The sequence below is a fragment of the Amblyomma americanum genome, chromosome 11 (genome assembly GCF_052857255.1).
Source record: "Amblyomma americanum isolate KBUSLIRL-KWMA chromosome 11, ASM5285725v1, whole genome shotgun sequence".
NCBI lineage: Eukaryota > Metazoa > Arthropoda > Arachnida > Ixodida > Ixodidae > Amblyomma > Amblyomma americanum.
The window spans coordinates 30,582,592-30,595,471 of record NC_135507.1 but is presented as its reverse complement, the minus strand read 5'-3'; the positions used below and the strand labels follow the sequence as shown (position 1 = coordinate 30,595,471).

At 50.8% G+C, this 12,880-nt stretch overlaps 1 protein-coding gene across 5 annotated transcripts in view; it reads left to right on the top strand.

The window, feature by feature from the left end:
• Positions 1–12,880, top strand: part of LOC144110526 (uncharacterized) — a 286,270-nt gene that overhangs the window by 248,985 nt on the left and 24,405 nt on the right. The gene's annotated exons all lie outside the window — the stretch shown is intronic.

The window sequence follows — 12,880 nt, the reverse complement described above, 5'->3', positions numbered from 1 at the left end:
TGTTCGAGCTTGCATGCGCGTTTTTGTGTACGCATGCCATCGCGTGCGGGAATGAGTAGGAAATAATAGCGTACAAACAACTGCTTCGCATCCCCCCCGTACGATGAGCGCCGTCTGCGCGAAAAACTCCGTTGCGGGGATTTCCTTGAAAGGAGCAGGCACAGAAATGTGCGTCGATATGTTTCTGCGCTAGCCACTGCAACCGACCCGCCTTGGTAGCCTTGGTGGCGCTCGCTGGAGTTGACCTGGTGGAAGGAATGAACTTCTGTGGGCATGAAAGGGATGGCAAGGGGGTGTCTTAAGGGCCAGTTCGGTCATCATTGTTCCACCAATTCATCTTTTCTGTAGACACTATGTGGACGCCTGTACCCAACAAAGCAGTGACGAGAACTTGTATACGAAGCCCCGTCAGCCTTGACCGATTTGATTAAATGACTTTTTTACGTGCCGGGCGTACAGTTAATGCTATTAGACATTCCGTATAGTGTAGTGTTTCAGATTAGTTTGCATCACACGGGGTTCTCTGACGTCCACTGACATCGCACAGCACATTCCGTCTTTTGAATTTTTCTTGCGCCGCAATGCAGCCTCGCCGCGGGAATCGAACCCTCTCACTTTCAGCAGCCGATGACCCACCGCATGGGGCGCTTTCGGTTTTTAAAAGTGCCATAACCGGGCTTCCTCGCAGAGGGAGGGTTTCGGTCTTACCAGGACCTTAGATCTGTCGAAGGTAGCTGTTGGCTGCAGGCTTCATCGCCCCAGAAAACAGAGTACCAGGTCGAGAGAAGACGTTTACCCACTTGAAGACCAGCGGGTACTCGGTGGTGCCGGGGATCGAACCCAGCACCTAATCGGCATTCGAGGCGAGTGCTTGCACCATTCGGTCGGCCGTCACGGTGTTTTTAACGCGCCACAGCTGGGGGTCTCGCGCACAGCGAAGCCGGGCACACCTGTGCAGTAGCAGGTGGCTGCCCCCCCCCCCCCCTCCAATCTTTTTGTTTTCTGTTTCCCTTATAGTGGCTGCTTACTTGAATGTATGTCTCTCTCTCCTTTACCTCTGCCTTCGTAGCAATCGGGGCGCCATTCGGGGATGTCTATTCGACGTTTAATCTCACGATGCATCAGTCGCGGTCGACTGCACGCCGGACGGAGTCTACTCGATGCATATCCGCAAAAATAGGAGCGATTTTTTTTTTACGGTGCCTTCTTTCTTATTTAATATCCGCGACCTCGCGATTTCGATCAGGCTTTCAGACTATTATGGGAAATGAGATGTTTCGCCGAGTAAAATTCGATCGGCGCGATCTTTTCGCGCAGTGGTGTTCGTGTCTGAAGGAGATCTTTGTCCCGAGTTAATTTATTCCACGGCCCTGGAGAAGACAAGATCGCTTTATATAGGAAAAAAAAAAGAGGGGGGGGGGGGCTAGTCGGCGACTACAGCCGCGCACTTTTCACCTTTTAAGAAATTCGAGCGATACGTATATATTCCTGCTATGTGAGCGTTCTGTGAAGCTGCCAATTGTGCCGCCTACTCAGCCGCGATACTCGCGACCTTGTCTCTCACCGAAGACCGAACTGATATGCGTCTCTAGGGGATTTTTCGGCGTTTTTCGAATGCTCTCTACGGAGGTATCTAAATCTCATCAAGGCCTCCGGTATTGCACGACTTTGTATAAAGACTTCGTGGAAGTCAAATAAGAAGTTGTGTAGTGTACGAAAAATTTATACCTTTAATGGCCGAAATGTAGGAGAAAAGCCGCTTACAAAGAAACGAGCGGGGTTGTATAGCGGGACATTCTCTTAGGTTGAATGCCTAATGACTTAAAAGCACGGTCGTTTTACAGTCGTGTAGACGTATGAAGGAAGGGCTTGGAATAGGAGGAGGCAGCCTGTGTCGCCTCCGGCGTACTATGTCGTAAACGAAAACACTGTCGTAAAGTGCTCTCCAGTGGGAGTAATCTGTATTAATAAAAATAAATGAGAATGCTTTGCCGATGGAGCCGTAATTCGAATGTGCAATGGGTGCTTTAAAAATGACGTCATTTGTGGTCACGTGAATCTCAATCGAGCCAGGCGATCACGTGCTTTGAGTGTTCGCACACTCTAGTGAGCGGTTGGGGTAGCTTAGGTGCGGCAGAGAGCCGTTTCTGTCACAACATTCCGCGTATGTGCCCTGCTTCGCGAAGACGGTGTTTCAGCTCCTCGACAGCGAACATTCGGCTAGGGACGAGGTGGCGGGTTCGAATCCCTGCACCGGCGCCCGAATTCCACTGAAGGTGAAATGCAAGCGCCTACATGCATGCGGAGCTCGACGGTCCGTTTGTTACGTTCCGTTACAAAAAAATCCTGTAGACAGTCTACAAACTGTCCATAGACTTCTGTCCATAAAGTCTATAGACTCTCTATATACAAACCCTAGAGAGCAGTCTATAGGCATTACAAATACTATAGACTGTCTATAGACAATCTATAGATTTATTGCCATGAACTTTTAGTAGACGTTTGTCTATAGACTATGAATAGACAAAAAGAAATCTATAGGGAGGCAACAGAGTCTATAAGAAGTCTATAGACTGTCTATGAACTAGTTTTGTGAGAGTTGCTTAATAATTGGTTTTTTTGGGAAAGGAAATGGCGCAGTATCTGTCTCATATATCGTTGGACACCTGAACCGCGCCGTAAGGGAAGGGATAAAGGATGGAGTCAAAGAAGAAAGGAAGAGAGAGGTGCCGTAGTGGAGGGCTCCGGAATAATTTCGATCACCTGGGGATCTTTAACGTGCACTGACATCGCACAGCACACGGGCGCCTTAGCGTTTTTCCTCCATAAAAACGCTTCCTGTATAGGTTTTGAAAGTTTGAAGACACTGCATGGCAGTGGCTGTTTCTTTCGAAATAAATCTTGTTATCGCACAGCAGCGGTAGCAACGCCGTAACGGCGTTTCCAGACGTTTCTGAAGCTGGTTAGTTTCGGGGAAGCCCAGACAGGCTAGCGACTGCGCCTGTTAGGAGCGGGAAGAACCTCGGCCGCGACGAGGTAAAACAGCTGACAGCGGGGACACGTGTACCGCGTCGTGGTCTGCGGGTCGCAACTTGGGACGTCATGACGTCGTCTTCGTGAAACGCGGCTTCTCTCTTCTAACCCTGCTGGGCTTTTCTCCCGCGTTCTACGAAGGGAAAAAGTTGTCTACATGCGTGCTGCTGTAAGGCGTCACGAGCGGGAACGCGTCGCGACGTCGCCGCTTTCCTTGGGACGCGCGCTTTTTTTTTTTTTTCCCGCGCAAAGAGCTCTGGGTTGCCTGTGCGCAGCGCTTGCTTTCTCCGTTTTGTTTTTACTCGTGAAGTCTCCCGTTGATTAGAGCAAAAAATGTGCGGCTAATTTTAGCTTACGCGGCGCGGCAGGCAGCAGGAACAGGAAGTGTACTGTGCAAAAGGCCAGCCGCCGCTTCGGACAAGATGCACCGAGGTACACAACACTCGCCCCCCCTCTTTTTATCTCTGCCACCCTTTCAACTAAACCGCGAACAGAAGCCGGTATCACCGAATTTTGATTGTTTTCTTCTTTCTTTCAGTCTAGATCGGAGATTTTGTTCCTTTAAAACAGTTTTCTTGCTTGGTTTGTCGAAAGCCCAACGTCGATGTACACGGGCCTTCGATCTAATTCGAAGCGCTGGTTACGGCGACAAACTCGCCCCACTTCGGGATGTTAGTTCTTCGTGACGGCGATAAGCTGATTGTCTCGCGCGAGAAAGTGCCGCCAGGGGAGGGGGGGGGGGGGGGGGGTGAAGGTGACTGTGTTGTGTTTTCAAAGTGCGGAAGTTGTTTTATAACTCCCCTGCCCGCTTGTGCCACTTTTGGTTCGCGGATTTCATTTCTTCGGTGTCTGAAGTTGTTATACTTCCTCGAACATGAGTGTTCGCGGAACGAAAAGGAGAAAGCAAAGGTGGGGGGGGGGGGGGGGGGAGGAAGAAGAGAGAAAAATGGTCTGTTATTTTCTTTATCTTTAGAGCTTCCATCCTTGCCTTTGAGCATTATTATCCATATCTCTGAGTTAGAGTGGTAAAAAAAAGTATTTTTGTGTCCTTAAAATTCCGCAGACAGTCTATGAGCGATGGGCTAAAGGAGGATTGCGTAAGTTATCTCGATTGCCTGGGTTGGGGCGACTATAAAAGCATTAAGGGGGGGGGGGGGGGAGGGGGGGAAGGTTAATCAGAGGAACATGTCTCTGGCGTGCTACTCCAAACTGAGGAAGGGGAACGGTTGAAAGGGGAAGAGCGAAAATGGGCAGTGATGTCATAATGAAATGAACTCCCATTAGCGTGTCCTAAGTAGCTTTCTCTATTCATCTGTTCAAATAAAAACAGGATAAGAAGCGACTAAATGGCGAAGCGCCGGTCGTTTCCATTGTGACCGTTAATAGTTCTTGAATAGGTAACGACAGTAGAAGTGGCTGCGTGCATTACTGTAACGAGGATTTGAAGTAACGGCACTTTTTTGTCTATGGAGCTAACTGCGGCTGCTCGGTGGCGAATACGAAGCCGCGACTTGGGAGCGCTGTTTGTGAGAAGATGTGAGGAAAGTTCCCTGCCTGCTTGAGAGCTGTTTCCGGATGCTATGGGCTCTCCGGGGCCCAAGGGCACGCCTTCTCGGAGGCTTGTGGCGTATCTGCCGTCCTTGCATGTCCCATAAATGCCTCCGTGTTTGCGGATTTCCCACGGGCCGCTACAAAGTGCCCGTTTGCTGACTGCGGTCTGCCTCCGTAATGAGGCCGACAGAAAGCCTAATGTGTGCGATTGCTGGGAGGGTATTTGCAGGGAAGGTTGTTTTTTCTTCGCTAAAAAAAAAATGACTGCGTCAAAGGAAAAGGCGAGGGACGTAGAAGAACCTGTTTAAGAGGAGTGTTAGTGCTTTTCCTGTGGGTCCTATTATGGGATTTCTGCTTTTCTGACTTTCATGAATACAAAAAAAAAAATTGTACTGCCGCAGCCTGTGCCGAGATGTAGCTTTCATTTTATAATGGACTGCCGCTTTTTGTCAACTATTTCCGTGCACTTCGTTCAAAATTAACTTTATCTGGTAGGTGATGAATTGCAGCTTGTAAAATATCCGCGGAGGTTTAAGGTGTGTGCACTTCGTGTTTGAGCTAGACAGTCCTCTTCTGTCAAGAAATTTGCAGTCCTCCAATCTCGCCTGCTCGCCATTAGGGTCACGTAAATGGCTAAGAGCGCAACTGTGGCTCGTTGAAAACAGTTTGCCCTCAGAGAAAATTTATTCCGCTGATACGAATCTGGCCACGTTGAGTCATTCAAACGGTGCTCGTCTCACACACACCGTTGCAATTTTCTGCGACTTTTCAAGCATGCTTCGAGGCTGGAGCTCCCATTATGTGTGTCCAGGAACTGTGCACGGGTTGTGAGCGAACACTTGAAGAGGAGTGCGCTTTCTTTTCTTCTTTTTTTAACGTTAGCAAAGATCACGTTGACACAGCCAGTGAAAGCTGACCTACTGTGGTCTGTTGACCTATAGTGTCACTAGTGCAGCTAGTATCCTATTCTAATGCAAACGTACCGATGTTTCTTTTTTGTCTTGGTTGGGAGGGGGGGGGGGGGGGACATAAAGAATAAATTGAGTTCCTGGCGGCGACTGCCTGAAGGGCTTTGACAAAAACCACATCCCAGTGCGTGCGAATGGTGTCTCTTCATATTCTCTTCAGGCATTCCTTTTTCTTAAGTAGCGGTTTTCAGCTATATCATAAATATGATGCAGGCGCTTATGTGGCGTTGTCTATATAGCTATTACACCCAGGCACAGCCAGACTATGATCCAGGACATGCAGTAGGCATGGGCCAGTGCCGTTCGTTAGCTGATCGTTTGACTTTTTTTTTTCAGGCCTGCTAGGACCACTTTTTAGCAGGTGTGTTTCAGAACAATCCAAAGATGCTCGATTTCAATACTACTATATTCGCATCTCAACAACGGGATATAACATGGCAGCATAAGTCCTACGTCTTGCGTTGAGGGGCCTCGCGTGTGCAGTCTTGTCGTAAAAATGTAAGGTGTCTGGCGAACGGCGCCGTTAGCTTGGCTGCAGCGCACACGGGCCTTCTGTTAAGGTGGTGCGCATACTCCCCCCTCTGCTTCCAAGCGGTTAAAACGGCGGCAACGCGCCGGCAACAAAAGCGCTCGACGCCGCCTCACCGGAACTGGCAGCTGGCCGTCTGTGTTCGTTTGTCTGTGCTCGTCTGGCTTCTCCCGGCCGACTCTTCCACCTGTGGCTGCGGCACCCCTCTGTGGGAACCCGCCATCCCGAGCAGATCTTTCTATTTGTTTACTTCATGTTTTTGCAAAGATGGAAATGGGGGGTGGGTGAGGGGGGCAAAGAAAGGTTGGGGGAGGTCGAGTGGCTGCGTGCTTTCGCCTCGCACTCTGTTTGCTTGGAAGGCATCCGGACATCCGGAGGTTGGAATCTCGTCGCCAGTACGTGTGTGCCGTAACGCGCGTCGGTCGGTCCCGGCCGTTTTACCTTTGCTTTTTTTTTTTTTACAGGCTGCACGACTTCCTTTGCGGTTTGCGCTTTGTTTTATTCTTTAACGACTCGGGCCGCGGCGAAACAATTCAGCGCTTTTCCTCCTCTCCCCTCCTGTCAACTGTCCGTTGTTTCCTCTCTCTCTCTCGGTGCACTTTTTAATGAGTACGTATATGAGGCGTGGGTGGATGGTGAGGGCGCTGGCGTCCATCCGCCGCGCCATCTCACCGCAGCGTGGCGCGGCAGTCTTTGGTGCTTATAGCCGTTGCCGCGCCGGTGGCATGTGCAACGCTCGCGCGAGGGCGGCCTCGACTGACGGCAGTGACAGCGTCAGCGATGCCCCTGAACGCTCGCGTCTACAGCACCTGAGCGCCGCCAGCATGCAGCGCGTGCGTGGCAGCCAGGTGGATGACAGGCAGCCCAGATGGCCTTGTAGCGCGCTGACTTGTCTAGAGCGTGAGAAAGCAGTGCGCTGCTCAGCAGGGAATGCAGCGGCAGGCTCCGGGTCTCGGCGAGGTGCTGTAGAGGTGTATCGCTGTGTGTGCTCTTTCCCCGTTCTTGAAGCGCTACACTAGTCGAAGTCATTTTATTCATGCAGCAGTAATAGATGCCTAGGAGGCAGACACGAAGGCAAATTGATGCCTGACTTAGTGAAACAGTGAATGACATTAGCAAAGTCCCAGGACTACCGTACTTAATAGTGACATCCTCAGCAATATTGGGGAGGTGTTGCTCGAAGTAGTTAAGACCCGTCAGCAACTCCGCACAGGTGCTGTATAAATAGTGCATATCCTGAGCTGTGCGGAGGAATGCACTGAATAGTGGTTACGCACCGCAACATTGTTGAGTTGCTGTCCTGAATGGTGCATACCCTCAACAGCATTGCGGAGGTGTTGCACAAGTAGTGAAGACCCGTCAGCAACTCCGCACAGGTGCTGTATAAATAGTGCGTATCCTGAACTGTGCGGAGGAATGCACTGAATAGTGGTTACGCACCGCAACATTGTTGAGCTGCTGCACTGAATGGTGCATGCCCTCAAAAACATTGCGGAGGTGTTGCACAAGTAGCGAAGACCCGTCAGCAACTCCGCACAGGTGCTGCATAAATAGTGCATATCCTGAGCTGTGCGGAGGAGTGCACTGAATAGTGGTTACGCACCGCAACATTGTTGAGTTGCTGTACTCAATGGTGCATGTCCTCAAAAACATTGCGGAGGTGTTGCACAAGTAGTGAAGACCCGTCAGCAACTCCGCACAGGTGATGTATAAATAGTGCATATCCTGAACTGTGCGGAGGAATGCACTGAATAGTGGACACCCACCGCAACAATGTAGCCAAAGTTCTGTACTTAATGGCGCTATACCTCCAGCAATATTGCGGAGGTGCTTCAGTGAATACTGCACACTGTCAGCAACTTTGAGCAGGTGCTGCAGGTGCAGGTAAGTCCACGCGTACTGACAGTTCGGCGCGTTTCAAGGAACTCTAGCAATGGTCGGAATTCACCGAGATCCCTGCCTTCGGTTCGCCTCACATATTGACTGCTTAGCTGCAGCTGGTCAAAATACGTTTCTTATCGATTACCGACGTTGGATTCCGCGGCATGTGAAACAGACGAAGTAAAGCTGCAACGTAATTTTCTAGATGGGCTTGGTGTGACTGACTCTTCAACTAGTGGATTCCCGCAAGTTATCGGCTCATTGCATGCAAACAAGTTGAGGCTATTCTTCGTGCGATTAATGCGCTTTTTTGCGGGGCCCGCATAAGAAAAATTGAGCTCCTTTAACGCAACACCTGTAGGTTCGGGTGTCAACCGCCTCGTGTGACAAACAATTGTCTCCGTGTGCGTTGAGAATGCTCGTCGGTGCTCGCGCTAAAATATTGTCACGGTGTCATGCATTTATGTAGAAAAACTGACTACAGTTCTGCATCCAATCAGTGGGCTCCTGTGGAATAAGGGATAATCGTATAGAATAACCGTGTGGAATAATGATATGGAATAATCATACGCCTTCTGAGGAGCATTCAGGAAAATGCGGAGTAAAACGGGGGGGGGGGGGGGGGGGGTGGACTAGTAGTTCGCGACTCAGCCTCGACACACCGCCCGGCTCCAGTGAAGCCTTCGCGTTCAAATTGTGATGCAACGCGTTGCCACAACCGCGACCGTCAGATGAACGCAGTCGTGACGCGGGCGCATCTCGAATGCTCGCGTCCCGAAGAATGGGAATCATCTCACCCGCCCGCAACTGGGCCACCGTTCCTCGTGCTCGCGTTCGCTCGCTCGTAGCCGAAACGTCATAATTCAGCGTACGACGAAGCGCCACCCCTCCCTGCATATCTATACGTACACGGCTGTCCCGCGGCGTTTACTGCATGCATGCATGCATGTCTTTGCAGTCCACGAATGCGTGTCTCGTGTTGTATACCACTGAGCAGAAGTGCGCGCTCCGCGAGCATACATTTATACGCTAATGTGCAAGGATGGGAGGGGGGGGGGGGGGGTGATCTTCGAAGCCGGTCGCGCTGTTTCTTGCCGGGGCCGCTCCCTGTGCTAATCCGTCGCACCGTTTCGACTTTGGCTGGAGCGGTCTTTTGGGCTGCGCCGCCTTCATTTCCATCGCTCTTATTTGTGCGGAGACGCGTTATGCGGGCCCTGTTATTTTTTTTTTTTTGTGCGCGCCGACTGCGCTTTGAGTGCGAAGTTTTGTATGCGCATGCGCGCGGGAGGGAGCGCCATCTGGGAGCACTTGGCGCAGGTGTTTTGCGGAGCGCGGTGTTCCAGATTGCCGCGTGCGTGTATTCTGGAGGTGACGCGGAACGGTTATTTATAAACCGAATTAACAAAAGACAGCGGGCGAGCTCCCCTAGGGAGAGAGAGGGCAGGTCCGTATGTGTTCGACGCGTGCAGGGTGTCGAATTCAGGACTCGCGAAAGGTGCGCCCGTCTGAAGAGCACTGTACAGTTTTGGGTGGGCGACGTCCTTGAACGCACCTTAGCCGTTAGATATAGACCAAGCAGCTGGCACACTTTGTTTTTGTGTACATTACTTAAACCTGGTGCGGTACTTTGGTGCCGTACCCGGCCAGTTTTTGTAAGCTGTAGTGCATTTTCTCTATACACTATAGACTCGGATTTTCTGCATACACTAGAATCGAAGTATATCTTGTTGTTCTTCGCCGATGCAAATGAGCTTGCGGAATCTTACATCAAAGCGTTGTTCTTGTTGTTGGTGGCTGTTTATTAATAAAATTACAGTGGAAGGAAAAGATGTTGCTATAGCCACGGCATCTGCCAACAAAACCTGAAGCACCTGAGCTGCGACTAGCGGGAATAAAAGGACAGAGAGAGAGAAAGAAAGGGGTGAGCAATAGTAAGAAAGGATAAGGGTAGGGGTTAATATACACTATGTACAAATACAGAATAGGAAAGCGTTGGCTTGTTAGTTTCCTGAAGATGATACTGTGCCCCTCTCCCCCCCCCCCCCCCCTCTCTCTTTACCTTTTCAATCCCTTCATTCCTCTTCCCAGTGCAGGGTAGCCAACCGGTACACCCTTCTGGTTAACATTCCTACCTTCCCTCTTCCTCTATATGTCTCTTTTTATAGGGACGCGTAGGACGTTTCCCTAATGTGTTTCATAATAACGCTCGCGTGGTTCAATAGGTCGACTTTTCCGGGGGTCAAGATGAGCAGGAACCTTGCTTTTGTCTTCTCTGTTTGCCCGTTTCTTAACTGTGGTCAGTGAAAGAAGGTTGGTGTGTTTGCTCGCTGTGGCGACAACACAAGTGCACTCGAACGGGACATCTTTTAGTGCGCGCATTCGTTTATTATTGGATGCTTTTTATCACTTGCCACAGTGTATGGCGTCTTGTGTGTTTTATTGGTTTAGTATTCTTTAGCATGCTTATGGACCGCGAAGAAATGAAAAATTCAAGCGCAGTATAGTGCAGAGGTGGAGCATCACTCGTAACTCGATCTTGGTCCAGTAAAACACATCACAAGCATTGATTTCATGGCTGTCGTGTTTGCACGTAATCTGACCATTTACTTTTTGCCTTTGCAATACTCTAACACGTATGATTATGGCAGTTCAGTGCACTTTAGCTTGCAGTCATCACTGAACAAGGTCGCCGACTCTTAGCGGTAACAGCCGCCGCGGTGGCTGAGTGGTTATGGCGCTCGCCTGCTGGCCCAAAAGACGCGGGTTCGATCCCGGCCGCGGCGGTCGAATTTCGATGGAGGAGAAATTCTAGAGGCCCGTGTGCTGTGCGATGCCAGTGAACGTTAAAGAACCCCAGGTGGTCGAAATTTCCGGAGCCCTTCACTAAGGCGTCCCTGATAGCCTGGGTCGCTTTGGGACGTTAAACCCCCATAAACCAAAACCAAACCAAACCAGCAAATAGTGGAATTGAAGGATGGTGGCGTCTTTCAAAGCGGACAGTGCTCGATATCCGACGGTAGTAGCTTTTCTCCCGGGCAAGCGCGCTGGGGTAATTGAAGCTCGCAAGTTGCGGCGCATGCGCTGTGACTCCTGAACGAAAACCAACGAATATGCGCATACCTAGAGCCGCCTCCCGACGTCAGCTCACTGTTGTCCGCATCCAAGCCGGTCGTAGATTCACCCGCCGCTTCTCGACTACAGGCTAGCCAGGCCTTGTGCGCGTACCTGGCATTACGAGGAAAACACGCGAGTACGTGATGTTTCCGCATAAAATTACAAAACCAGTGACGTACTCAACAGAGTTCCAGTCTAAGAACAAACGTTTCGCATCCACGTCACGCCTTGGGTAACGGACGCGGTCTCGGTTTGTGAGCACCCCGCTTATGCCGTGCGCATAGCTGGCCTCCAGGCATCGGTCCCGAGAGAACACTTCTTTAGGCCGCCTTTTAGCTAGGCCAAGAGGAAATAAGGCCACCGAGTTAAAGAGAAGGGTATCGATCGTGCGCGGAAGTCTGTGCAAAAGCTTACCCCTCCTTCACCGACCTCTCGGCCAAATGCGCTTACCTGTGACCTTCCTTCATCTCCGGTGGACCGTGACTCGGGAAATTAGCGCCGAAATCGCGGGCCGGCCCTTGCAGCCGCGTAGCCTCGTTCTGCAGCTTCCGCTCACCTCTGCAGCCATGCCCGGGACACGGCTGTCTTTGTTGTGCCGCTGCTTTTTGGCACTGAAGCCGCGAAACGAAGTACAGCGCCGGAATGTATGTTCGAACGTATAGTAACTGTTAACCCGCCGCGGTGTCTCAGTGGTTAGGGCGCTCGACTACTGATCCGGAGTTCCCGGGTTCGAACCCGACCGCAGCGGCTGCGCTGTTATGCAGGCAAAACGCTAAGGCGCCCGTGTGCTGTGCGATGTCAGTGCACGTTAAAGATCCCCAGGTGGTCGAAATTATCCCGGAGCCCTCCACTACGGCACCTCTTTCTTCCTTTCTTCTTTCACTCCCTCCTTTCCCCTTCCCTTATGGCGCGGTTCAGGTGTCCAATGATATATGAGACAGATACTGCGCCATTTCCTTTCCCCAAAAAACCAATTATTATTAATTATTAACGTAGTAACTGCGAGGTTCGAACATAGTAACTGCGAGTCTTTGTCAAAAATATGCAACCCAAGGGGCTTGATTCCAAGCAGTGTAGCGGGGCTCTTAAGTACACCTGACAGTCCTAAGCTTGGGATGGTTGAGGACTTAAGTTCCTCCCGCCTTCGTGAGATTAGGGTCCCTGAGTATGCAGGGGGATCCGCGCTGAAGGGCTCAGAAGCAGACCCCTTGGGCTGTATACTTTTGACAAAGACTGTACACGTTTGGCGGTAGTCAGCAGCTTCGAAACTACGTGCCTCCGGAACTCTTGCTCTGACCGGTGTAGCACGGCCCGTTCGAATAAAGGCACGCAGAAATTCGAATGATTCGCCCTTTCCCTGTGGCGTGCACAACCGGCTGGCTTTGTGACGTTGAGCTTATTTGAAATCTGGTTCACTGTCACTTTTATTGTCAATATGGCGTACACAAACTGCGCGCGGTTGCTAATAGTCGTGTCACTCCTGTCACATGGGCAGCTGTTCAGCTCAGTTCTTTATGAAGAGGCTTATACCCAGTAATAGGTCGCACACTCTAAACACGAACCAACCGAGATGGGAGTAGGCTTGTCCTATAGCGTCCTCCTAGTCAAGGTTCTGTATAGTCCAGTAGTTCTGGGATGCACAGCCCCCCATGAGCAGTTACGGTTGACAACGGGTTCAGGTCTGGGGTAGTTTTGCACCCCAAACAGCGCGTAGTGCTTACGTAAGTACTATGTATTTTGGGGGGACTGAAAATAAACGCCCAAACGTGCTCACGATGCCAACTCTAACAACTCAGCATTTTTC